General features: G+C 42.1%; 1 long non-coding RNA gene across 3 annotated transcripts in view; it reads right to left on the bottom strand.

Moving 5' to 3' along the window:
* Positions 1-25,894, bottom strand: part of LOC112547268 (uncharacterized) — a 113,388-nt gene that overhangs the window by 14,686 nt on the left and 72,808 nt on the right. The window lies entirely within an intron of this gene.

Genomic DNA, 25,894 nt, shown 5'->3' with positions numbered 1-25,894 from the left:
AGAAAGGTGAGCGTTAACATTGCCACAGAGGTTCTTTCCATCTTACGAGCTACTAGGAATGAGAGACTTTTTGGGCTGCTAGCTTATAAAAAGATCAAATATTTCTAAGAGCTGTAGCAATGGATAATTGTGGGCAGCAAAAAGTTTGGAGACAAACAGCTCCTTAAGGCTCTTTATAGCAAATTGGGGATGCCACCACTGTATATAGTATTAACTGTGATTTTTCACATACATTTTTTTAAACAAAAAAGACCATTCGCCTTCTCTCCTAGATTTTTTAATTTATTTGGTTCTTGCCAAGAAAACGTGAGTTACATACTGCCATACAAGTTTTTTAGCTGGATCTGTCTATAACTCTGCACATATATGTTAAAGAATTTAGAAATATGGATATGCTATACATTGGGGAAGGAGGGTGTTACTTTTGTAGCTGCTGCAAAGAAGGAGAGGAAGCACACTGTCCCTTACAGAAAAGTCAGACTTATAGATTCTATTCCATGATGCATGGAAGCCATCAGACATATTCTTAATTTAATAGAAGATGGACTGAGAAGATAAATTTTTGTTTTTAATTTTGCAAAAACTTATAGGAGTTGAAGCTAACAAGGGTAGTTTCAATCCATGCTCCTTCTGACATGAACCAGAGGATGAGTTTGAATACAAGGTTCCAAGTTCAAAACATGAGAGTTCAGAACAGAGTCTCAGTGAGGCAAATTTCTGAGGCAACTTAATGAAAGTTTAGGTGGCTTCAAAAGTTTCTTTTTAACTTACTACTGCTAATGCTTTATTTAACTCCCAGCCAAGAAAAAAAAAAAGCAAACAGCAAAAATTTACTTTCTCTCTTCTACTCCTCATCACTTTTCCAGCTAGAACACAACCCTTTCGCTCCTGCAGTGTGTAAATGGATCTAACTTTCTCTAGTTTATACCAGCATCTCAATTTAAAACTTGCACTATCACCATTTCAGTCATCTCTAAATTTGGCTTCTGCAAGCCTTCCTGATATTGAATAGAAAGATATTCTTCCAGTCAGGAAACAGAAGCATTACGATGTAACTTAGGTTACCAATCAGTTTGAGTTTCAAAATGTGTGTCCCATCAATACCTATAATAATAACAGGCAACATGCTGTTAGTAATCAATCAGAGGTAGGGAGTAGATTAAAAACTGTAAGTAAATGAGGTATAAACAAATAATTAACAAATTTGAAGAAATCACAATCTGCTCATGAATATTGTGAGCAAAGAGGTCACATTGGTTGAGTGAATTATTTGCTGTGAATTATTCACTTATCTCTAAAACTAATTGGATGTGAAGGCCACAGATGGCTAATATGCAGTACTAGCAAATACTTGAATAGTCATTTTTTAAAATCCTGACACTTATTGAAGGGGAAATCAAAAGTACTCTTTTTGTAATCTTGTTTGTGAGCTTCATTGTGTTATACCAGTATAATCTTTTTTATTTTCCCTCGAAGTTCTATACAGAAACACACAGAAGAGGTATATTAAAAGGAAATTAAATATTCTTAGATATCCATCAGCTACACCAGGAAGCTAAAATGAACAATGACTTTCCAGCATAATGAGAGGTTCATAGATGTAGCAGCCACTGGCTTGAAGTGGTTTCCATTATACACACCGGTTACAGTTTGAGTCAATGGTTCTTAGCACCGCCACTATAAAAATTGTTTCAGTGCCCCAAGTTCATAGCAGCAAAACAATCATTTTATTTCTGTAACACTGCAGGACTATGTACTAGCTCTGTTACAAATAAACATACACTCCCAGCAGTAGATTAAAATACAATATTCCTAGCTTCAAATACAAACATGATATGTGAATACAAATGGGATAATCATATTCAGAAAATTATAATCTTTCCAATGATATTTGACATGAGCCATCTTGCATAAAGTATCTCTCAGATATATCATTCATATCATAAGCACATTTTCATAAAGTATATGGAATGCCTTATCACACCATGCCTTTGTTATTTCAAGTCTGGACCACTGCAGTGGTCTCTAGTACCTGTGCTACTGCCAGGGTGGGAGAATTTGAGACTATATTCAAGTGTGGACATAGCTACTATACACTATGTGTGTACTCTTTTGTAGCTAGCCTGTCACTCAAGAAACATCAATCAGTATTCAACTTAGGATTTGTCTACCAAATGAGTTGGCCTACCTTCCTTGGCCGTAAGAAACTTAAAAACTGTACGAGGGGACCATATTAAGTAATTAGCTCACAATTTTTTTCCACAGGATTCATTCTGAGCACAGGATGGTCATCAAGTTTGTATAAGGAAAGAGTTTGCTGTAGGACCCCTTGATTAGAGATATCAGTGGTTAACCGGTCTTCCAGCAGAAGGGGGGCTCATCTGGTGGGGGAGGGGAGAGTCTCTCTAGCCTGGTTGGCACAGTCCCACACTTGCAGGATCCTGTTTAACTAGTGAACTGGTTAAATGTTATGTTTAACCGGATTACTGTTTACATAGGATTTTACATCCCTACCCCTGACCATAAGTATGACGTTTCTTAACTTCCTCCAAGTAAGAAGAACATTAAACTTGCAGGTGAGAGGTTTGGGTTTGTGGGCAAAGGTGGTAAAAATAATAAATGCTCTCTCTTTCTCTCATTTGTATTAGGACCACACTTTGAAGATATTACAGCTCTACATCTGTGCATCTGTTTATACATTTTATGTTAAGTATTTCTAAAGAACCTAATGCCACTATCTTTGAAGCATATATGTTTGTGTAAGTACTTTTACACACAGAGATACCACAATTCACATTCAAATCAGGCATTTGTATAAATAAATGCTTTTAAATCCAATTTCTGTGTTAAAATGCCTGGTGAATGCATCCAATTGTATCATTCCCATGGAGGCATTGAGGCACCTGAACTAGAACTTCTCTGAGGTATTGCCACAGCTCGTAAGTCTAACTGCATCAAAACATTTCAGCATTGAAGTTTTTTACAATTTTCTGTCACAAACAATTATTTTGATTTCCCTTTCTGATTTGGGATGAAAATAAGAGTTAAAATATTGGAATTTCCCATGGAATGGAAATTCTAATTTTCAACCAGTGTTACAGACCAGCCACTGTACTCAGAAAAGGTTTAGAACACTAGTAATTGAAACGTAAGGGGCCACCAGCATCTTCCCTGCACTTACTCTTTTGCTGCTGCTATCACTATGGAACTGTGTCAGTAGTAGAAACAGTAAAATTTGAGGGGGAAAAAGGCCAGCTGAACCCTCTAGCTTTGTCTATTATGTTGTACTGGGAACTGCATCTTCCAGGCCTGAACCATTCAGACAGAGTTTGAGCCGAGTGTGGTGAAGCTCTTGCAGTTATGCATAGGTAGTTGGAACAGGGAACATAATAAATCAGAGCACTTGCAAAACAGTTGAAACAGTGTGATCATTGAACATTAATATGCAAGAACACAGAACTATCTAATAAATTACACACTGAAATTTCTGGCATATCTAGTGAATAACAAACACTAGCAGCGCTGTTGCCATTGAAGTGGTACACTTGCAACACTGAATGTTGTTTATGTAACTAGAATTTGTTTTTAATGATGGGATCTGCTGTCTTCACAAAGGCGCCTTTAACTGTCCACAAGACACTGAGAAATTACAAATGCACAAAGAGTGTTTAGAAAAAGGGAACATCTATTCTCTTTGCATTGTAAGTTCTGTCAAAGTTACTGTTTGTCTTGCCATTTTACATTGTTGTTCATGTCAGTATCACTCATAGCTAATTTGCCTAAGGAAGGTGTGATGTGACACAGAAGAACAGATGTCAGAGCAGCTTTCAGTCTAAGGCCCAAACTCCATGTGAACAGTGATGATAATCCTGTTTAAAAACAATATTCTAAACTAGGAGTCCCCTGCCCAAAGGACAAAACTTGACAAATGTTCTTGTCCACATGAGTGGGAATAAAAGTGGGGAGAGAGGAAAGATAAAAACCATTCTATCAACAGAAACTAAAGTAATAACCATATCAGCTGTTCAAGAGTTTCAGATTTGATGGCTGCCCTACAAAGTGCCACCCATATAACTCCATCAACACGCATTCTTTCATAATTAATTATGACAACACAAACAAGTAGATAAGACAATAAAGGGATGTCTGGTCACCTCTTAACTTTTAAAATGAATGTTACATCTTCTGTTTAATCTGTCCCAACCTGTATTTTGCTCAGATGCCCTTCTCCCTTCCCTAGACCTGAAAGGCTTGTACATCTTCACAAAACAGAAATTGATCCAATAAAAAATATCTACTTTGTCCCCCTACATTGATAAATGCAGAACGGTTGTAGCTACATTTCCCCAGTACATTGATAAATAGCATTTAAAATAAGATACACCCAGTCTTAAACTAAAGCACCTACATTTCTTAACTGAGTAATGATGCCAGGCAACTATACTGGTAATAGAAGTATAATCAGAAATGGATGCCTCTTTAAACACAGTACGGTATTTAAGTTTTCTATATGGTACATAGTTTTCAAGTCATTTCTGTCTGGTTTGAAAAAGGCCTTTTCCTAGCAATCAAAATACTTGAATCTTTTTATGCTGAGCTGAAGAGATAGGTTAAAAATGCATAAGGAATATAACATCCTTGCTTCAGGGTTTAAGCAAATTCCTAATTGCCTGCCAAGAAGAAAAGAATTCCCTAGTTACTCTGCCGCAATATATTGTGCTGGCCAGTGCTGCACATAGAATGGGTGAACAGATGAATCACTAGTCTGATCTACTATGGCAATTCCGATGCACACATGAAAAACCCTGTGGTTCATGCAGCACACTAATGTAAAGTTTGCACACTGCATGTCTTCCTACAGCAGTTGTTTTTCTGTGTTCTTCTTTTACTATTCATTTTATATTACAGCAGCACTTGGAACTCATGAACCAGTAACTCTACTGTGCTTGTACAGAGTTGTAGACAGCCCCAACTCCAAAAAACTCACAACCTAAGTATAAAGTTGGGAAAAAAAAACCACCACCACAAGGAAACAAGGGCTTGGAATCGGGCAGCGTTATAAACTGTAGTTTCAGCCACTAATTGACTAGCCATTGTCAAGTAAGTATAAACATCCAAGAAGAGTTTTGAGGATGGTCTTGAGCGAGGTGACAGCGAACATTTTTAAAGGGCAATATGGGAGAGAGCATGACAATGCATGTTTGTAAGTTTGGACTGTTTACCTCAGCCAGTAACGTACAAGAAACAAACAGTATTGAACAGTAATGACAAAATAAAGTAGCATGGCCTCTGATGCAAACACCGTCTCAAGGCATGCAATGGACTACGTTTATCCTGAGCGCGCACTCAGGAATCTGTTTTCTAATAATTAAGGCTGTGTGTCTGTGACCTCTACTGGCCAATGTGGCTGGCTCCTAGCTGCTTTGGTTCCTACTGGGGCAATTTAGTGTGTGTGTGCGGGGGGAGGGGGGCTGGCTCCTAGCTGCTTTGGTTCCTACTGTGTATAAGAGAGGTGGTTGGCTCAGGACTAGGCCATAGGGTAGGGGTGCAGGGTGTAACTTGAGGGCTCTGAAGCAGCTGGCATGACCCTGTAGGTCCTCCCAGGAGCAAAGGCCAGGGATTTCCTGCACCAACCATCTCCACACCAAGCCCTGCTCCCACAACTCTCACTATCTGCAATTCTCAGCCCACAGGTGCGGCAGAGCCAGAGCGAGTAGCAGGGGCAGTTCAAGGAACCCCCGACTCACTCACCCCCAAGAGCTGCATGAGCATGTTGGCTGCTTCCAGGGAGCTGTGCCGGGCCAGGTATGTCTGCTAGCCCTTCCCACACCCTCTAGGCCACCTTCAGCCTCCCAACCCAAGTTTTAGGTATAGTACAAGTCATGGAAATGTCACAGGCCATTAATTTTGGTTTGCTGCCCATGACCTGTCTAAGACTTACTAAAAATACCCGTGACTAAAGTGTAGTCTTACTGAGCATGCATTTATTTTACTATGCTTCCCAAAATAACCTGCTTTTAGCCTTCTTTTGTTACAGCTTCTAAATGCCAGTCATGCGTGTGCTGCAAGTCAAGCTGTCCATGTGCCTCTAGGTTTCTGTTTGTGAAATTGCTTTAGGGTGTGTGATGCTCACTGAATGCTAGTTCAGCTGTGTGTTAAGTAAACTCCTTTCAGGCATGTAAATGATCTGTTATAAAGCTCTGAATTCTTAAAATGGCTTCTGTCTAAATATAAACTGGATTTAATGATAGCACAACCGGCAGCAATTATGATTTTGCATTTCATTATATTCAGCATTTCTGAAGAGCCTCTGATCATTATCTATACACTTGTATGGCAGGCACTGAAATGCACGTGGATTGTGGCTGAATGCAGTCATCCAGGCGTTTTATTTCTGAATGAGTTTTGCTTTCTAGCTTCCATCTTCTGCTTTCACAAAGAGGTCTGATTACTACATAAATTGTTCTTATTCAGATGCAAATGTTACTTGAATTTTCCAAAGCCATCAATAAAAACTTTGACACAGAGCTAATTTCATAGAGTGATGCACCATTAAAACTGGTGAGATCTTCTCCGGTTAATCAACCAATAAAATACAGTGAAAGTGTCTTGTGTTGCACCTTTCCTGCTAATAAACTTCTGTTGCACTTTGCTGTGCTGCCATCATTGTAAATTAGTGGTTTACAACCTCTGGCTCTGGGGAGCACACAGACTGGGCTCGTCTACACTGGCCCCTTTTCCGGAAGGGGCATGTTAATTTCAACTCTCATAGTAGGGAAATCCGCGGGGGATTTAAATATCCCCCGCGGCATTTAAATAAAAATGTCCGCCGCTTTTTTCCGGCTTTTAGAAAAGCCGGAAAAGAGCGTCTACATTGGCCCCGATCCTCCGGAAAAAGCGCCCTTTTCCAGAGGCTCTTATTCCTACTTCAAAGGAATACTTTGAAGTAGGAATAAGAGCCTCCGGAAAAGGGCGCTTTTTCCGGAGGATCGGGGCCAGTGTAGACGCTCTTTTCCGGCTTTTCTAAAAGCCGGAAAAAAGCGGCGGACATTTTTATTTAAATGCCACGGGGGATATTTAAATCCCCCGCGGATTTCCCTACTACGATAGTTGAAATTAACATGCCCCTTCCGGAAAAGGGGCCAGTGTAGACGTAGCCAAAATGTTTATGCGGGTGAGGGGTTGTAAAAGGTGACTGAAAGTTTCAGATCCCAGAAAAGCAAATCTGTTTTTCCTGATCAAAAATACATGTATACCCCCCACCCCCGGGTTAAAACACAGGGTATGTCTAGACTATATCCTTCTGTCGCCAGAGGGATGTAAATTAGGCATACTGACCTTGCAAATGAAGTGGGGATTTAAATCTCCCGCATTTCATTTGAATAAAAATGGCTGCCGCATTTTGCTAAGTCAGCAGTTTGTCGGCAAAAAGCGGCTGTCAAGACGGGGATCGGGCGACAAAGAAAGCCTTTGTCAGCTGATCTCTTATGCCTCATAAAATGAGGTTTACAGGATTGGACGACAAAGGCTTTCTTTGTCGCCTGATCCCCGTCTTGACGACAAACTGCTGACTCGGCAAAACGCTGCAGCCATTTTTATTCAAATGAAGCGTGGGAGATTTAAATCTCCACTTCATTTGCAATGTCAGTATGTCTAATTTACATCCCTCTGGTGACAGAGGGATGTAGTTTAGACATACTCACAGAAGTATTGTCATTATAATAGAACCCCACATTTTAATGTCCTTTCAAATGGGAAATGACTGTCTAGGAAGTATGCAATTTAGGAAATGACCATCTAGTACTATAAAAGAGTTCTAGGGGTCATATTAGACCACAAACTAAATATGAGTCAACAGTGAGACACTAGCAAAAAAATCAAATGCAATTCTGGGATGTATTAACAGGAGTGTTGCAAGCAAGACACAAGAAGTCTCAGAGGGGTAGCCATGTTAGTCTGTAACTGTAAAAACCATGGTGGAGCTACAGGACAACAAGGTGCCAAAAGGCCTCCTCATTGTTTCTAAACACAAGAAGTAATTCTTCCTCTCTTCTCTGTGCTCCAGTTCTGGACACCACATTTCAGGAAAGATGTGGGCAAACTGGAGAAGGTGCAGAGAAGAACAACAAAACTGATTAAAGGTCTAGAAAACATGACCTAGGAGGGAAAATTGAAAGAACTGGGTTTGTTTAGTTTGGAAAGGAGAAGACAGAGGGATATCACAGCTTTCGGGTAACTAAAAGGTTGTTACAAGGAGGAGAGAGAAAAATCTTAACTGTTGATGATAGGACAAGAAGCAATGGGCTTAAAATGCAGCAGGGGAGGTTTAGGTTGGACATCAGGAAAAACTTCCTGACAGAGTAGTGAAGCACTGGAATTAATTGCCTAGGGAGGTGATAATCTAGATTGTACTTGGTTTGTGAGGGGAGGAATGAGGGGACAAGGTGATGGTACTGAAACCTTAATAGAGCACATTGTGGCCTGTTTATGAATAAACTGTTAAAGTGATATGGAGTCTTTCAAGTCTCGCCTCAGCAAAACTGGACTCTTCACAACAGGTTATGTAGCATGGAAACACTGGAATACTAATGTTTGAGGAGGAATACTGGAGGTGTAGAATGTATACATTATTGGTTTTAACAATCTTAGTAGTAAAGCGTGTGTCTGTACAGCACTTTGGAGCAAGCAGAAACATTCACCCCTTCTCTCCCAGCCCAGCTTGACAGAGTTGGGATAGCAGGGCCCATGCTAGAATGCCAAAAAAGGGTTACACGGGCAGCACTTTAATATTGTGGGATAGGCTGGAACCCGGACTCTGAAGCCTCGAGAAGGCAGTGAGGGCTTCAAAACCTGAGACAAAAGGAACAAAGCTCAGATTAATCCAGGCATGAGAGAGGTTTGTCTTTTCCATTTTGGTGTTAAGCACTCTGAATTTGGTTCATGGAGACGTCACTTATTTGAACCAAATATTTTAGATATCCACTTAGTTTGGAGGCATTTTAGTCTGGTGCTTACAAGGACTAGAGATCTGCCTCAATATTCCTTTTAGGCTCTTTCTACTCTACTGAGTTTTGTTGCCCAAAATGCCTTTTGGGGACAAAAGTGAGAACATTCACATTGCAATGAGACTTTTTTGGGGAAAAAACACCTAGTTTTGGTGACAAAAATTTCCATCCCTACAAGAAACTTTTTTTCACTTCCCTTTCTTGTCAACAAAGAGCCAGTGTAGACCCTGCTGTTTGTTCTGTCAACAGAATTTGCTTCCATCAGTATCCCACAATGCCTGCCCTGATAGGTGTGCTCAGTGTTTTGTGATCTCTTCTGCCCTGCAGGTATGTACCCCTCCCTTGTCAGAGTTCTGGGAAGTATCTGACAGCTGAGTAAACTGCTTGGTTTGGGGAACAAATAAAGAACCATTGGAATGCTTCAGTTCTGCCCTGCATCAGGAGCACAGAAGCAGGTATACTGCTGCTGCAAGGATGTGGGGGGAAAGTGGGGAGACAGGCTGCTGTGCTGCTTTGACATTCCTCAGCACTGAGAGCTCACAGAACGGCTTATGCTACTGCTCCTAGCAGCTGAGAATGCTGTGGGAGAAATCTAAGTGAATCCCAAGAAATGCAGGGATCAGTACTGCCCTCCCACAACACTGTACTGTGGAATACATATCCACAGTGCATTGCTCCCACAGTTGATGATGGTGCCCCCAATGTGAACATGATCTGTTGGCAGAGAGAGAAAGAGTGAACATACTCTGGTGATTTTTGTTTTGTTGACTTTTAGGTATCAACATAAGTTTTGTTGACAAAACTTGGTAGTGTAGACATACCCCAAGGAAAGAATCTAGAAAAAAAAGAGCTTCGGAAATGGGATAAGGAGAAATATGAGCCCCTCCATAAATAAATGCATCTTATTTATGTAGTCAAGTATCAGAGGGGAAGCCGTGTTAGTCTGAATCTGCAAAAGTGACTAGGAGTCCTGTGGCACATTATAGACTAACAGATTTATTGGATGCATGCATCTGATGAAGTGGGTCTTTGTCCACGAAAGCTTATGCTCCAATAAATCTGTTAGTCTATAAGTTGCCACAGGACTCCTCGTCACTTTTATTTATGTAGGTTATATGCATAATTGGTTACCGCAAAGAGAGCCTTCATATAAGCAGCACTAAAGTGTATAAAGAGGAAAAGGGATATTATAAATAAATAAAATAGTGGAGAAAAAATGGGAGTTAAGCAGAAGAGGTGAGACTACCTGCCTCTTTCAAAAATATTTACTCAGATATATATTTTTATCCTGTCCCCACAAAAATGTAAGTAGGTTATATCTGAAATCAAAACCAGCAGGATTTTGTTGATTTTTTTAAAAGCTTTTTCATGCACCCCATGTGTCTGATACCGACATGAAAAAATTACAAGACTAGGTATTACCAGATCAATCTGGTAGAACTATCACTCATTTTATAAACACCTGTAAATCGAATGCTATCTCTTTTAAAGAATAAACCTTTAGCCTATAGCCAAAAAATCCCCAACAACAACAAAACCCTAAAGGCAGTTTTGAAAATGTCCTTCAAATATTCATTGTAGATCAACCCAAGGACCAACCCAAGGACTCTCTGGTGACAGCCTTGTCCTGCCCTTCTCTACTCCCCTTCAGTGCCTTCTGTTCCCTAGGTCACTTCCCCTGTGATTCTTTGCACCCTCCTAGCTCTTGTGGCAAGACTGCAGCCTGACATGTATCAGGCAGGAGCCTCCCTCTTCTAGCCCCCGTGAGCCTGCCCCATACTGCTCTCACAGAGGTGCTTCAATGGGAACCAGGTCCTTCACCTTCCCTGGTCAGGGCTTAACTGCCTCTCTTTGCTGGGCAGCTCCCCATTTTCATGGCTGCCCCAACAAGCACCCTAACTGATTGACCAGGGCTCTGGGCAGGCTCCTTCCAGACTGCATTTGCCCCCTCCGGCCAGTGAGAGTCAGTTGCGCCCCCACAGGGAGGAAGCCAGTGGCTAAGCAATTAAAGGAGTACTCTGCCTTTAGGGCCACCTGGCACACAACCTTTGGAGAGTTGATATATCCTCACCACTGATATATCCTCACCATTTAGGATGTCGCTAAGGGGGAATCGGACCTCAGCCACTCTCCTACAGTCTGGGTTTGGAGATGGGTGCTATTGGAAATGGTCCCAAGAACCAGTATGACAAGTCCAGGGTGGGGAAAACTGCTCGGTTTTTAGTAGGGTCAGAAGTATACTATCCGCACATGGGATTAATATGGGCAGAACCTAGGAATACCTGGGAGGATGGCCACAAGAATCACCACTTGTACAGTGCACAGAAATGGTATCCCCTCAGCACTGGATGGAACAAGGAAATAGAATTTGTTGGAAAGGATCAGCAATGCTCAATGGTCAGGCTGTGGAGGGTGGAAGATGCATGGAAAATTTGGGGTTTGGTTTGGGTAATTTCTCCCTGCAATTTGGAAACTCCACCTATTGGATTTATATACCAGCTGTGCAACCAATTAACCTGACTGGATTCCTGATGGCACCAACTAATTGGACTAAAACAGTACCTCAGCCTACCTGGATAAATTGGAACCCTTTGACATACCTGTTAAAGCAGCTTCAGGCTGAACAATGCCAAGTGCGAATCCTGGAAACCTGAGCCATCCAGGGGACTATTGCATTCCAATTAGGCAACAGAACTGCCTGCAGATTGTGCTTGGATTGATATAGCCTGTACCTTCGGACCGGCCTAAAGAACATAAGAATGGCCATACTGGGTCAGACCAAAGGTCCATCTAGCCCGGTTGCCTGTCTGCCAACAGTGGCTAGCACCAGGTGCCTTGGAGGGGGTGGACTGAAGACAATGATCAAGCGATTTGTCTCATGCCATCTGTCTCCAGCCTCTGACAAACAGAGGCCAAGGACACCATTCCTACCCCTTGGCTAATATCCTTTTATGGACCTAACATCAATGAATTTATCTACCTTCTCTTTAAACTCTGTTATAGTTCTAGCCTTCACAGCCTCCTCTGGCAAGCAGTTCTACAGGTTGACTATGTACTGTGTGAAGAAGAACTTTCACTTATTAGTTTTAAACCTGCTACCCATTAAGTTCATTTGGTGTCCTTTAGTTCTTCTATTATGGGAACTAATGAATAACTTTTCTTTATTCACCCTCTCCACACCACTCATGATTTTATATCCCCCCTCAGTCTCCTCTTTCCAAACTGAGAAGTCCCAGTTGCTTTAGCCTCTCCTCATATGGGACCCGTTCCAAACCCCTGATCATTTTAGTTGCCCTTTTCTGAACCCTTTCCAAGGCCAAAATATCTTTTTTGAGGTTAGGAGACCACATCTGTACACAGTATTCAAGATGTGAGCGTACCATAGTTTTATACAGGGGCAGTAAGATATTCTGGGTCTTATTTTCTATCCCTTTCTTAATAATTCCTAACATTCTATTTGCCTTTTTGACCACCGCAGCACACTGTGTGGACGTTTTCAGAGAGCTATCCATGATAATTCCAAGATCTCTTTCCTGATTTGTCGTAGCCAAATTAGCCCCCATCATATTATATGTATAGTTGGGGTTATTTTTTCCAACGTGAATTACTTTACACTTATCCACATTAAACTTCATTTGCCATTTTGTTGCCCAATCACTCAGTTTTGTGAGATCTTTTTGAAGTTCTTCACAGTCTGCCTCTGTCTTGACTGTCTTAAACAGTTTGGTATCATCCGTAAACTTTACTACCTCACTGCTTGCCCCTTTCTCTAGATCATTTAGGAATAAGTTGAATAGGATTGGTCCTAGGACTGATCTTTGGGGGACACCACTAGTTACCCCTCTCCATTCTGAAAATTTACCATTTATTCCTACCCTTTCTTTCCTGTCTTTTAACCAGTTCTCAATCCATGAAAGGATCTTCCCTCTTATCCCATGACAATGTAATTTACACAAGAGCCTTTGGTGAGGGACTTTGTCAAAGGCTTTCTGAAAATCTAAGTATACTATATCTACTGGATCCCTCTTGTCCATATGTTTGTTAACCCCGTCAAAGAACTCTAATAGATTAGTAAGACATGATTTCCCTTTACAGAAACCATGTTGATTTTTGCCCAACAAATTATGTTCTTCTACGTGCTTAACAATTTTATTCTTAACTATTGTTTCAACTAATTTGCCCGATATGTAAAATGAATAGTGGTAAGGAATTCAGCCACAGTAACCATTAGTCTTGAACATGCTCTTTCCCTTTGTTTTTGTAGCCTAGAAAAAATAGATAAGCATGCAGCTGCTCTTCTTTGTTGTCTCTTTTACCTACCCTCACTAGCTCTGTATAAATATTTCAGATTACTTTTCTTGTAATCTCTGTAACATGCTGATTCAGAAAGTTTGGAGCATAGGAAAATGTTGTTTTAATTAGTAATTCTGTAAATAGTAATTAAGGGCGGGTATAATTGTATTCATTATTACAATATGGGCGTTAACATTACTAAATAAGGTTTTAGGAAAAGTAGTGACAGATGTATGAATTAACATACTAAAATAGATAAAATGGTGTTATTAGTGCCGAATTGTGGCCATTCAGACGTTGTGTTGAATGTCCAAGGTAAACATGCATGGGTAATAAAGAAGTTCCGTTTACCCCATCTATACCTGGGTCGCCTGTTTTTTCTCTAACAATGAAAATGCTAGCAAAATGAAAAAGAACATACACATAAGCCCTGTGGCTTGTGATAATAAGAGGGTAAGGAGTTCTCTGCTCCCATCTGTTGGTCAGCAGGGGAAAGAACCTTCACAGAGTTGCTACATCTGCATAAGCTATTGATCTAGAGCAGGGATCCTCAAACTCCATTGCACCATAACATCCTTTCGGCAACAAAAATTACTTCACTACCAGGGTTCCCTCTAAGTTGTGTTCTTACACGGGCATGCAGAAAAGTTGTCCATCCCACCCCCTCCTACACAGAGCTGCACAGTTGCGTGGCAGGCAGCTGGGGCCAGAGGAACTGCGAGCCACATAGCAGGCAGCAGCTGGCTGCTCCAGTGGCTGGGAACAGAGGACTGCAAGTCATGTGGCAGGTGGCTGCTCCGATGGCCAGGGTCAGAGTTGCTGTGTGGAAACCCAGATGGGAAAGCAGCGAGGTAAATACTGTACCAGTGAGGGAGGCAGTGGGGCCAAGGACAGCAGGGATCCAGCCCAGAAGTTGGCTGGGTTTGGGGGTAAAGGCACTAGCTGGGAAGTAAATTCTGGGGAGCGGAGTAGAGAGGGTGAGGTGCGAGGTCAGACACAGGTCTCTGGGTGATGTGTGGGGGGGGAAGAACAGGTGAGATGTGGGACTGGGCACAGGTTTCTGGGAGTGGTGCTTGGGCTGTGGGTCCTAGGCCCAGGTACTGGCTGTTTGTGTTCGGGGGGCAGATAGAATGGCCCTAGTATATATACTGGTGGCATATGCAGGGCAAATTGCAAGGGTAGGCACAACTACAGGGTGTGTTTGTGGGGAGGCTATTAGCCAGGCCTATATAGGTACCAGCTGACTGTGTATGGTTCTAATGGGGGCACTGGCAGTGGGGCATGCACAGTATCTGTTGGGAGAAGGGGCAAGCTGGGTGGTTTCAGGGTGGGTGGGTGCAGAGTCATGCACCTTGTTAATTGTCTGGTTTTTAGTACTTTTTCCTTCTATAACAATATATATGTAATTTTATTAGTAACTGGTGGATGCCACAGCGGCACAAATCCAAACCAGCGCACATGACGTCAAGATAGGTGCACAAAACAAAACTAACTCTGCTCACGGATGGAAAAATCTTAGCAGGAACACTGTTCACAACCCCAGAATAGAGGACCAAAGCTTGAGCCCGCCCAAGCCCCACTTCCCCGTGGGGAGGGGGAAAAAGCTCAAATCCCACTGCTGTCGGCTGGGAGACAAAATTGAAGCTCAAGGATTTCATCCCCAGGCAGGGGGCTTGTAACCTAAGCCCTGCTATCCAGGGCTGAAGCCACTGGGCATTGAGTTCAGCCTTGGGCAGAGGGATTTGGGCTTCAGGCCCAGGCCCCAGGAAGTTTAAGCCAGCTCTGATGAGCTCATTAAGGGGGTTGCAACCCACATTGAGAACTACTATCTATGGTCTGGGATCCCAGATCTAGAACACAATATGATCAGAGACTCCAAAGAGGAAGGAACTCTGTGTCTTCATCTATTGACTAACACGGGGAAGTATGGATAAAGCTTGATTTGCAGAATGTCGCCAGTGACACTGTGTACAGTAATAGTGAATCAGAATTTGTTCATTGGGTGATAGATTTTTTCTTGATTGGGGTGAACTGAGGGCCCAAAAGTTTGAGAACCACTAGTAGGATCCCCTTCTTTCTGTGGACCACCAGCCAACCACCCATGATGATAAAATGCTTTCTCTAAATACCTTAAATACTAAATTACTCATAGTAGGCTACTGGAACATGAAAACTTAAATATGCAGCTATAACATAAGGCGTATAGATAACCAGTAAGAAAGGAAATATTAGTCATCAAAATCAAAATAATTAAACAAATGACCCACTTTAACTTTATTAGTTTACCAAGCTTCATTTTAAATCAAGTAAAAAACTGATTTGTGTCCAAAACAAAGGTTTCAACATTGTCCTTATTTACGGCAGGAGTGGGGAACCTTTTTTAGGTCGGGGGACACAGATCCTCAGAAAAGTCAGTCTGGTGCCACGCAAAAGAGAGAGACAAAATCTCCCCCAAAATAATCAACCCACCCCAACCTTCACTGATGTGGCCCCCAACTTAGACACCACACTCCCCTGGCACTCCAGCCCAGGCGATGAGAGGAAGGGGACAGGGAAGACCAAGGTTCAGGGCTTCCCACAAGGTTCAGGGCTTCTTCTGGGATCTCAGGATTAGTAGATTTTTGAGCACCCTTATGTTCTGGGGTGGGGCAAAAATGAGGGGTTCAGTACACAGGAGGGGGCTGACAGGGAGTGGGATAGGGATGAGGATGTAGGAGGGGGTAAGGGTAGAGGGTCTGAGTGGGAGGTTGAGTGCTGGAGTGGGCTGTAAGTGGGGATCTGGCTATGAGTTTGAATGCAGGAGGGGGTGAAGGTGCAAGATCTCATCAGGAGTCAGGATGGAGGAGTGGGCTCGGGGTGCGGGGGTATAAGCATGAGAGTTATGGGGGGCGCTTACCTGGCTGCACACCCCCTGCCATTCCCAACCGCTGCTCCTTGGCACTGTGTCCTAGGCACCACTTCCCATTGCCCCAGCCAATGGGCACAGTGGGGAAAGCCTCCAGGCAATGTGTTCCTGTGCTACCAGCCGCTTGCTCTCCCTCCCCTCCCCACATCCAGCTGCTAGGCTTGGGGCTTCCCCCCTCACCATATCCAAGAGGGAAACCAGCACTGGTGCTCCAACCTCGTGGGGCCACAGACCACAGTTTGAGAACCACTGTTCCACAGCAACACTTCACAGAAGACTCTTCGCCAGAAAGCCCCGATGATCAAGCACTAAACATGCAATTCACCCCTGTGCAGAACTCCAGCAAAAGCCAATGCAAACTAATGGGAACTCGAGCTTATTTGGTCCATAAATCTTGTGCTGGCCTGCACAGGGGTAATTTTTACCCTAAGTCCAATTATTTGTACTGGAAATGTACTGATATAAAGAAATACTAGTTTTGCTAATGAGTAAGACGTTGGCCAATACCTTTCATTTTTAGAAGAATGATGCCTACATGACAGGAACACTTAGACCAACTTTTTACTCAAGTTTCAATGTATGCAAGAGATTATAAAAGCCTTTCAAGTCAGCCAACAGCAGGTGGGTTTCTTCATGCCAAGAACAACTTTTCCTTAATGAAAGATGCATGCGGTAGTGCAGAGAAGGCATGAAAACTAATCAAAGTGAAGTAGCTTGAAAAATGTTAGATCAAAAACCCTGGCAGCATTTTGGAGAAAAGGAGAAGGCATTGTGAAAGCCTATTTAACATGCAATTCAAATGGAATGATCAAGGAAAACATATCTGAACTTGATTCTACAACTACACATGCAATGTGTGAACTGCTCACCATCCTGGGTAAGACACAACAATAGAGTGTCCTTAGCATGAAATGGTGATTGACAACTGTTCTATTAGGCTATGTCTAGACGGCCGCTTTTTATCGGAAAAAGCTATGCAAATTGCGCGCCACAATTTGCATATCTTTTTCCGATACTTTTGTCAGAAGAGACTTTTCTGAAATTTGGCCCATCTCCACTGGACAAAATTTCGGAAAAACTTCCTCTTTCGGGAGAGTACTTCTTCCTCATGTCCTTCCGAAACAGTGCATTTGCTCTTCTGCAAAAAATGTTGGAAAAGCAGACACATTCCCTGGACACAGCGAAGTTTTCCATAGCCTAGACATAGCCTTAGATACCCTTTATTTGTACAGCTATCTTGGGGGAAAAATCTGTCCAACCTTGCATCTTAAACATCTCCACTTATCTAAAGGTATGAATGCTGAGGAATAAAATGTGAACTGTTCAGGGTGTAGCAGGAAGGCATAAGAAAGTGAGTGCATGAAACTGCTTAGTAAAAACAGAGTGAACCTCAGGAACGTTTCCCCCCCCCTCCTTATTACAATGTGCCTGAATAAACAGTGATATAGGGGCAATAGATTAGTTCAGTGTCCATGCCTGTTTGATTGTTTTAATAGGGAATAATCTCTTGACATTAGCTGTGGGAGTTCCACCCTTGAAAATATGAAAAAATTACACACAGTAAGACAGTGAAAACATTTGCCATGAATACAGTAGGGTCACATTTGCATACTACAATGAAAATGGAGTAAATAATATTGGAGCTGGAGATCAAGTAGTGTACATCTGATACTTCTGTTCTTTGATATTTATGTTTCAGAAGTGTCCAGAAAGCCCAAACAGAAGCATACTTAGGCTACAACTTTATAAATACATACAAGAATGTGGTCCCTGCTGATAACACATATGAGAGTTTTGAAAAACTTGATGTAGAGTTGGATTGAGATACAAGATATCAGACCATTAAGACACTGATTATAAGAAGTTACTGGTAAAATCTGAGATCAAATTCATATAGAGCATTGATACAGTATAATCACTTACACACACATTACCCAAATACAATAATGCAATTAGCACACAATCCCAATGCTTAAAGCAGTATTAAGCACCTCAATCAGTATTTTTTTGCCAGCAATATAGGAGACAGTTTGGCTAAAGCCAAAATAAGCTACGCAACTTGAGCTACGTCAGTTGCGTAGCTTAAATCGAAATAGGTTATTTCAGCTTTTGGTGCTGTCTACACAGCAGGAAGTCTGAGAAAGAGCACTCTTCTTTCGACTTCCTTTACTCCTTGTAAAATGAGGGTTACAGGAGTCAGAATAAGAAGCCCTCCAGCTCGACATTTTGACATTATATCGATATAACAGCTTCCTGTGTAGACACGGACTATATTAGGGTATGTCTACACTGCAGCATTTTTCCAGAATAATGGCCGTTATTCCAGAAAAACAATACTTGCATTCAGCTATCGTGTTCTTTCAACTAAAAGTTGAAAGAATGGAGGGTTTTTTCTGACAGCAGTAAACCTCTTTCTATGAGGAAGAATGCCTTTTTCAAAAAAAGGCACGTGTGGACACAGAAGAGGGAGTTATATCGAAAAAAGCAGTAACACAGGTGCCCTGGTGGTCACTCTGTCAAAATTAATCGGAATTCTATAGTTCCTGTCTTCTGCCAGCTCTTAACGCTGCAGGCACCCAGGACAAGCCTTGTGGCAGGAAACTGGCCCAGAGAGTTGCACCTTATTGCACAGCTCTGACTGCTACCCAACTTTGGACCCATGGCCCAGCCACCAGCCCCCTGAAACCTCCCTGGCCATCACAGAGAGCATGACCAGGGCTCCCAGGACCCAGCCAGGGGCCAGAAGAGGCAAGCGCCGTTGTGGTCCAGGGCAGAAATCCTGTCTCTCCTGGAGATGTGGAGTGAGGAGGAGACTGCAGGATCTCTGCTCCCGGCAGCGCAACGCCGACATATATGGCTGGACAGCCAAGGCTCTGGCCACAAAAGGTCACCATCCTCAGACTCTAGAACAAGTCAGGAGCAAAGTGAAAGAGCTCCAGCAGGGCTACGCCAGGGCAAGGGAGTGCGGCTCTCACTATGGGGCAGGACCCCACTCCTGCCCTTATTACAACAAGCTGCACCGAATCCTGGGAGGAGGTGCAGCCCCCTTCCCCATCCCTGGTGGTGGACTCAGGTCTAAAGATGCCCATCATCACCCACTCGGGGCTCCCTGGTGACGAGGAGGAGAACAAGGATGAGCTGCAGGAGGAGGAGGAGGAGGAAATGGCCAGCATGGTCACCCTCACCGTGGACCCGGTACTCCAAGGCCTGGATATCTCCCAGGCATCCTCAGGGGGGTGGGTGGGGAATCATCAGGTGAGTGCTCTCCATTATTCACACATGCAGGGTGGGGGACGTGGGTACAGAGGGGACGGGGTGCGATCGTTGCTCGGCCTTCTTGGCATGGACATTGTACTGCACTCCGTGCATGTGGAAGCATATACAGCACCAGTCTGCACCACTCAGACTTAAGAGGCAGCCCCGGAACACCCCCGGCCTCTTGCTGACAGGCTCCGGGGAGCCACACACACGTCTGACCCCGGGGGAGCAGGAGGATGCCTTCCCACCACTATCCATCGTTGGAAGCAGGCTGGGCACACACACGGTCGCACATAGACTGAGGTGTGCCACACACGGGCATGCCTGCACATGCGAGGCATCACCCGCTCCCGTGGACAGCGCTCCCAGGTGCAGGTGTATGTGCAGCTCCCATGGAAGGCCAGGCTGCTCCAGCCCCTCTCCCATCCATGGGATCCCAGTATGGACGGACACTTTCTTTGCCTGCTTGTTTATGGAATGGGGGGCGGGAGCAGGAAGCATGGTCCCCGGCCACCTCGAGGCTCCACTGTGCAGCCCACACATGGCCTTACTCCCAGGGCATCACTGTTCTCTGGCCCAAGGACTGTGAGCTGCAAGCACCAGAGGAGGGGAAGGCCTCAGGGACAGAGTCTGCATGGATGACTGACTTCCTCTCCCTCTTTATTCTTCTACGCTACTGGCCAGAAAGGTAGCACCATGTAACAGGATAATTCTGAAGCCTCAGAATGATAGGTAGGACCATAGGAAATAGGGTGCCAAGGCCCCTGTGGGAATCTGTTTTATTACAATTACAGTAAATTTAAAAAGTATAAAAGTTTGGCTCCAAAAAATCCATAGAGGCTTCAATGGAAAGGAAGATCTTGAGGAAAAGTCTGATTTCTTGGACATCTAAATTTAGGATGCAAAATATAGATACAATAGTTTTCTTATACAGCCTAACTAAGTCACCTAGAATTTCAAACCTTTGCTGCATGAAGGGGGAAAAAAATCTTACTGTATTTTAGAAGTGTTACAGCTTGAATACTTGCAGTTTCTAGCTGCTACTGTAAAATAAACTAGATCATTACATAGACACAAGAGAGGCTTCAAGCTGGTCCAGTAATGAATAAATGCATAGGATGAATATTTGTTGAATAATGTAGCCTGATTTTTTTCTGACTCTCTATAACTTATTCAGCAAAAATATAAATGGTAGTTCAACAAATTATTCATAATTAATTTGACCACCACTGCACACAGTCATGAAGCATAGAATACTAGAACTGGAAAGGAACTCAAAAACTCAAGTACCATCTAGATCATCCCTGATCGATGTTTATCTAACCTGCTCTTAAAATATCTCCAGTGATGGAGATTCCAAACCTCCCTAGACAGTTTATTCCAGTATTTAACCACCTTTACAGTTAGGAAGTTTTTCCTAATGTCCAACTTAAACCTCCCTTGCTGCTGGTTAAGCCCATTGCCTCTTGTCCTGTCCTCAGAGGCCAAGGAGAACAATTTTTCCTCACTCCTCCTTGACACACCCTTTTAGATACCTGAAAACTGCTATCATGTCCCCTCACAAATCTTCACTTCCCATTCTTTATGTGAGAGACTGATTGTTCTTTCCTAAGTGGAGTACTTTGCATTTCTCCTTATTAAACTTTATCTTATTTACTTCAGATCATTTCTACAGTTTGTCCAGAGCATTTTGAATTATGACCGTATCCTCCAAAGCAGTTGCAAACCTTCCCAGCTTGGTATCATCTACAAACTTAATGGCTGTATCTACACTGGCATCCCTTCCGGAAAAGGGATGCTAATGTAGCACTTTGGAATAGGCAAATCCGCGGGGGATTTAAATATCCCCCGCGGTATTTGCATTAACATGGCTGCCGCTTTTTTGCGGCTTGGAGATAAGCTGGAGAAAAGTGCCAGTCTAGACGTGATTCTCCAGAAAATAAAGCCATTTCCGGAGGATCTCTTATTCCTACTTGAAAGGCTTTATTTTCCGGAGAATCACGTCTAGACTGGCGCTTTTCTCCGGCTTATCTCCAAGCTGGCAAAAAGCGGCAACCATGTTAATGCAAATACCGCGGGGGATATTTAAATCCCCCGCGGATTTGCCTATTCCAGATTGCTACATTAGCATCCCTTCTCCGGAAGGGATGCCAGTGTAGACTCAGCCCTTAAGTATACTCTCTATGCCAATATCTAAATTGTTGATGAAGATATTGAACAGAACCAGGCCCAAAACAGACCCCTGCCGAACCCCACTTGTTATGCCCTTCCAGCATGACTGTGAACCATTAATAAATACTCTGTGAGAATGGTTATCGAGGCAGTTATGGACCCACTTTATAATAACCCCATCTAGGTTGTATTTCCCTAGTTTACAGATAAGGCGGTCATGTGAGACCATATCAAATGCTTTTCTAAAGTCTAGGCATACCACATCCATTGCTTCTGTCCATCCACAAGACTTGTTATTCTATCAGAGAAAGCTATCAGATGGGTTTGATATGATTTGTTCTTTACAAATCCATGCTGACAGAGATATCCATCATCTTGTCTTCCAGATGTTTGCAGATGAATTCCTTAATTATTTTCTCTGTTATCTTTCTGGGCACAGACGTTAAGCTGACTGGTCTATACTTTCCTAGGTTGTGCCTATTTCCCTTTTTTAGGTAAGCACTATATTTGCCATTCTCCAGTCTTCTGGAATCTCTCCTGGCTTCCATGACTTTTCATGAATATAAGTACTGAAACTAATGTAACAAAAAAAAAATCTTCTGTTGGTTTGTGAATTTTAAAATTCAAGTAAAGCTTTAACTTATAGTAAAAAGAACGAGTCCTGTGGCACCTTAAAGGCTATCAATTTAATAGTTACATTATTTTCCTTTATAAATTAAGAGATTGATATATGAAAGGCAGTATTAAATTGTGCGCCAATGGTTCCCATATACTACTGATGAGCACTTGTGCTATGATGAGTTTTTAGTAAGAATTACATTAGCCTGAAATCAAATGTTCTATGTTTATGCTATTTGTTTTCCTCCCTGTAATATAAAGTAGAGCATTACATTTATTGGCAAAGGCAGTTTCCTTCATAGAAATTAAATGTGGGTGTTTATGCTAAGCTCCTTGGAAATTTATCCAAGAGATTTTTTTGCAAGGAATGTGAATTTTTCCCCATACAGTACTGATTCTATTTACCGTTTTCTAATGCTTGGATGGACTTTTATATAAAATGCCAGTTAAAGTGTCATAAATTTTCATGCTTGCTTTCTTTAGAACCGCCTAGTATATGTTAACAGGATGCAATTTTCTGTCTATTTTATAGGGACGCTTTCAACTCAAACCCACATGCATTTCCTTATCTATGTTACCACCACCACCGATTACTGAAAAATTTCAAAATCTATTTTATTTGTAGCTGTGTGACTCATCTGTGACTGCAAATAGCAAATATCTCCAACAGCCAGAGATAGGATACTAGATAGGGAGGGTTCTGAGTTACTACAGAGAATTCTTTCCCAGGTATCTAGCTTGCCCTCATGCTCAGGGTCTTCCATACGTGGGTTCAAGAAGAAATTTCCCCCATGTCAGATTGGCACTTGTGGTTTTTTTTGGTTTTGGCCTTTCTCTATAGCACAGATCACAGGTTCCTTGCTGTTTTAAACTAGAGTAAATGGAGAATTTTTTAAATTTTGAAGTCTTTCAATCATGATTTCAGGACTTCAATAACTCAGCCAGAGGTTATGGGTTTGTTAAAGAAGTGAGTGGGTAATGTTCTATTGCCCACTATGTGTAGGAGATCAGACTAGATAATCATAATGGACTTTTCTGGTCTTAAAGTCTAGGAGCCTAACCATTTATACTAGCTGTTTACTTATGCACTGAGGAGGGAAAGCACTCAAGACAGAATTAGGGCCTTGTTGTGCTGGGCATTATAATAAATATGTTGGAAAAACACATGGCTCCTAGACTGCAGTACAAAACAGAACCAGTTAAAATTATTTTGTAATTAGTTGTATTTTTCTTTCTGCTATTGTGTTTGCATTGCTAATACTACAGAAGATTATATTTCTTTAAAACCAACCATTTCCACGTGAGTTCTTAAAGAAACATAAAAACTAGTATTTTCATCTTAAATTTTGTAGAAGCAATAGCTAGCTGACAAAAAGTTGAAATTAATGAGAGAATTGAAGTCTCATGGTACTTTTGTTCATTCATAGTTTGCTTCTATTCATAAAAGCAGGATTTAATATAAATTGGATGCAGTATTTTTCTCCATGCACTTGTAAAAACAAAATAAAATACAGTGTTATTCCAGCTCAATACTGCCTTGTTTACAATAATGCCTTGTCACAACAAATAGTATTGATGGGGTTTGTAACAGTCACACTCTCAGATGAAAGATTAAAAAATTAATATGTTATATTGCAAGCGAATGGTGAGTTAAAATTTGGAGTAATTTTTTTGAAAGCTGGCAAGGTTGTTCCCCACTCTGGCACTTGGAGTGCAGAAAGTGGGACCCGCAAAAGACCAAGATAACCTGCCACTAATGGTTTCTGCCACTAATACTTTCTGTTTAAAAACTCCAAGATTACAAATTCCCTGAACTTGCATTTGGATTGTGGCAGTTTGCCAGCAAAAAGAACCCAGGAAGATGCATTCAGGAATTTCTTCCTGTGAGGTATCCTCAAACTCTTTAACCTTCCAGAGAGAGAGCTTAAAAAACAGCCTGTAACTTTACAGTTTTAGGCACATGCACACACAGAATCTCCTGCGTTTTAAGAGATAATAAAAAATTACTGAAGACCATGAATTGATTCCTAAGGGTAAGTCTAGACGACATGGCTCCATCGAAGGAGCCATGTAGATTTGTTTGTTCGGCAAAGGGAAATGAAGCAGCGATTTAAATAATCGCAGCTTCATTTAAATTTAAATGGCTGCCCCGCTCTGCCGATCAGCTGTTTGTCGGCAGATCGGGGCAGTCTGGACGCTCCCCTGTCGACACGAAAGCCCTTTATCAACCTACCCGGTAAACCTCATCCTACAAGGCATAATGGGGAGGTCGATAAAGGGCTTTCAGGTCGGCATGGGAGCGTCCAGACTAACGTGCTGAGCCGACAAACAGCTGATCAGCGCGACAGCCATTTAAATTTAAATGAAGCTGCGATTATTTAAATTGTGGCTTCATTTCCCTCTGCCAATCAGCCTAATCTACATGGCTCCATCAACGGAGCCATGTAGTTTAGACACACCCTAACAAAACAAAGAAAACTTACTTGGTAAATGTACCTGGTTGCTTGGTGTTACAGAGCAATTTAAAAAGAAAGATTGCTTCTCTAAGATTCAGTTTAAAAGTTAGTGTACAGGGTGGGGCAAGGATCACATACGTTCAGCTCAGAGAAGTCTGAATAACCCAAAAATAATTTTTTTAAAAAGCTAATTGTGTCTAACTAAGTATTCCCTGTTCTACTCACATATCTGTTATTCCAAGGTTTAGTCCTTCCCTAGGCATGGATATTGCTGCATATTACCAGCCTTGTTCCTGGGTCAATACACATTTTCCACCTCTGCTCTGGTCACACAAAGACTACAGCAGGAAGATCACTGCTTCCCATTAAAAAACCCACACATTGTTTTCATTGGCTTTCCTGACTTCCTGCCAATACTTCCTGCTTCTCTAGCATTTCTGGAGTCTCTCTAGGACCCACTACCTGTGAGTTTAACCCTTACAAGCAATTTAGTTAACTGAATGGCTGGGATGTCCAGAAAAGGATAATACCCCTCCCATTCATTACAAAAGTAACAAACAAAAAGAGAGCCAAAAGGAAAGAATTAGGAACATGTAAGCCAAACTAGGGTGTGCTACAGTGACTCCAAAAAGAAGAGGCTGGAGAAACACCTAGGAAAATGAAAAAAGAGAAAGTAGCTGGGCCAGTGATGTATACTAGTGGATGCAGCAAAGTCAGAAGGAAGGGAATGTAGCAAGCAACTTACACGCTTGTATAGTAATAACATTACAAAAGGGAAAATGTTGGATGAATGGCATAAAAAGCTTTGTGGTGCCCATTTTTAAACTAGCAGAATATGATATCTCCTCTATGTTATCATCCACTTAATCTGAAATCACATATTATGAAAGTGACTGAAATGCTTATGGAAAAGCAGTTGTATGGAGTAGCTGAAATTTGGAAGGATTAGTATGGATTTGTGCCAGGAAAGACTACAATTGATGCTACATTGGTATTTGCAAATTTCAAGAGACTGGAAAGAAGGACTGCAGTGATCATAAATGGAAGATTAACAAGTGTGTGTTGGGGAGAAATGAATGACTCAATACATGGACTGAGTATCACTGAACCTCAGGAAGACCAAATCTGCACAATGAGCTTTGGATGAAAGCTATAGAATTCACTGACCCCCAAAAAGAGAAATGGTC

This window comes from Pelodiscus sinensis, chromosome 6 (genome assembly GCF_049634645.1).
Source record: "Pelodiscus sinensis isolate JC-2024 chromosome 6, ASM4963464v1, whole genome shotgun sequence".
Taxonomy (NCBI): Eukaryota; Metazoa; Chordata; order Testudines; family Trionychidae; genus Pelodiscus; species Pelodiscus sinensis.
Note: the sequence above shows the minus strand (reverse complement) of the source record. Positions and strands in the feature narration are given on the sequence as shown.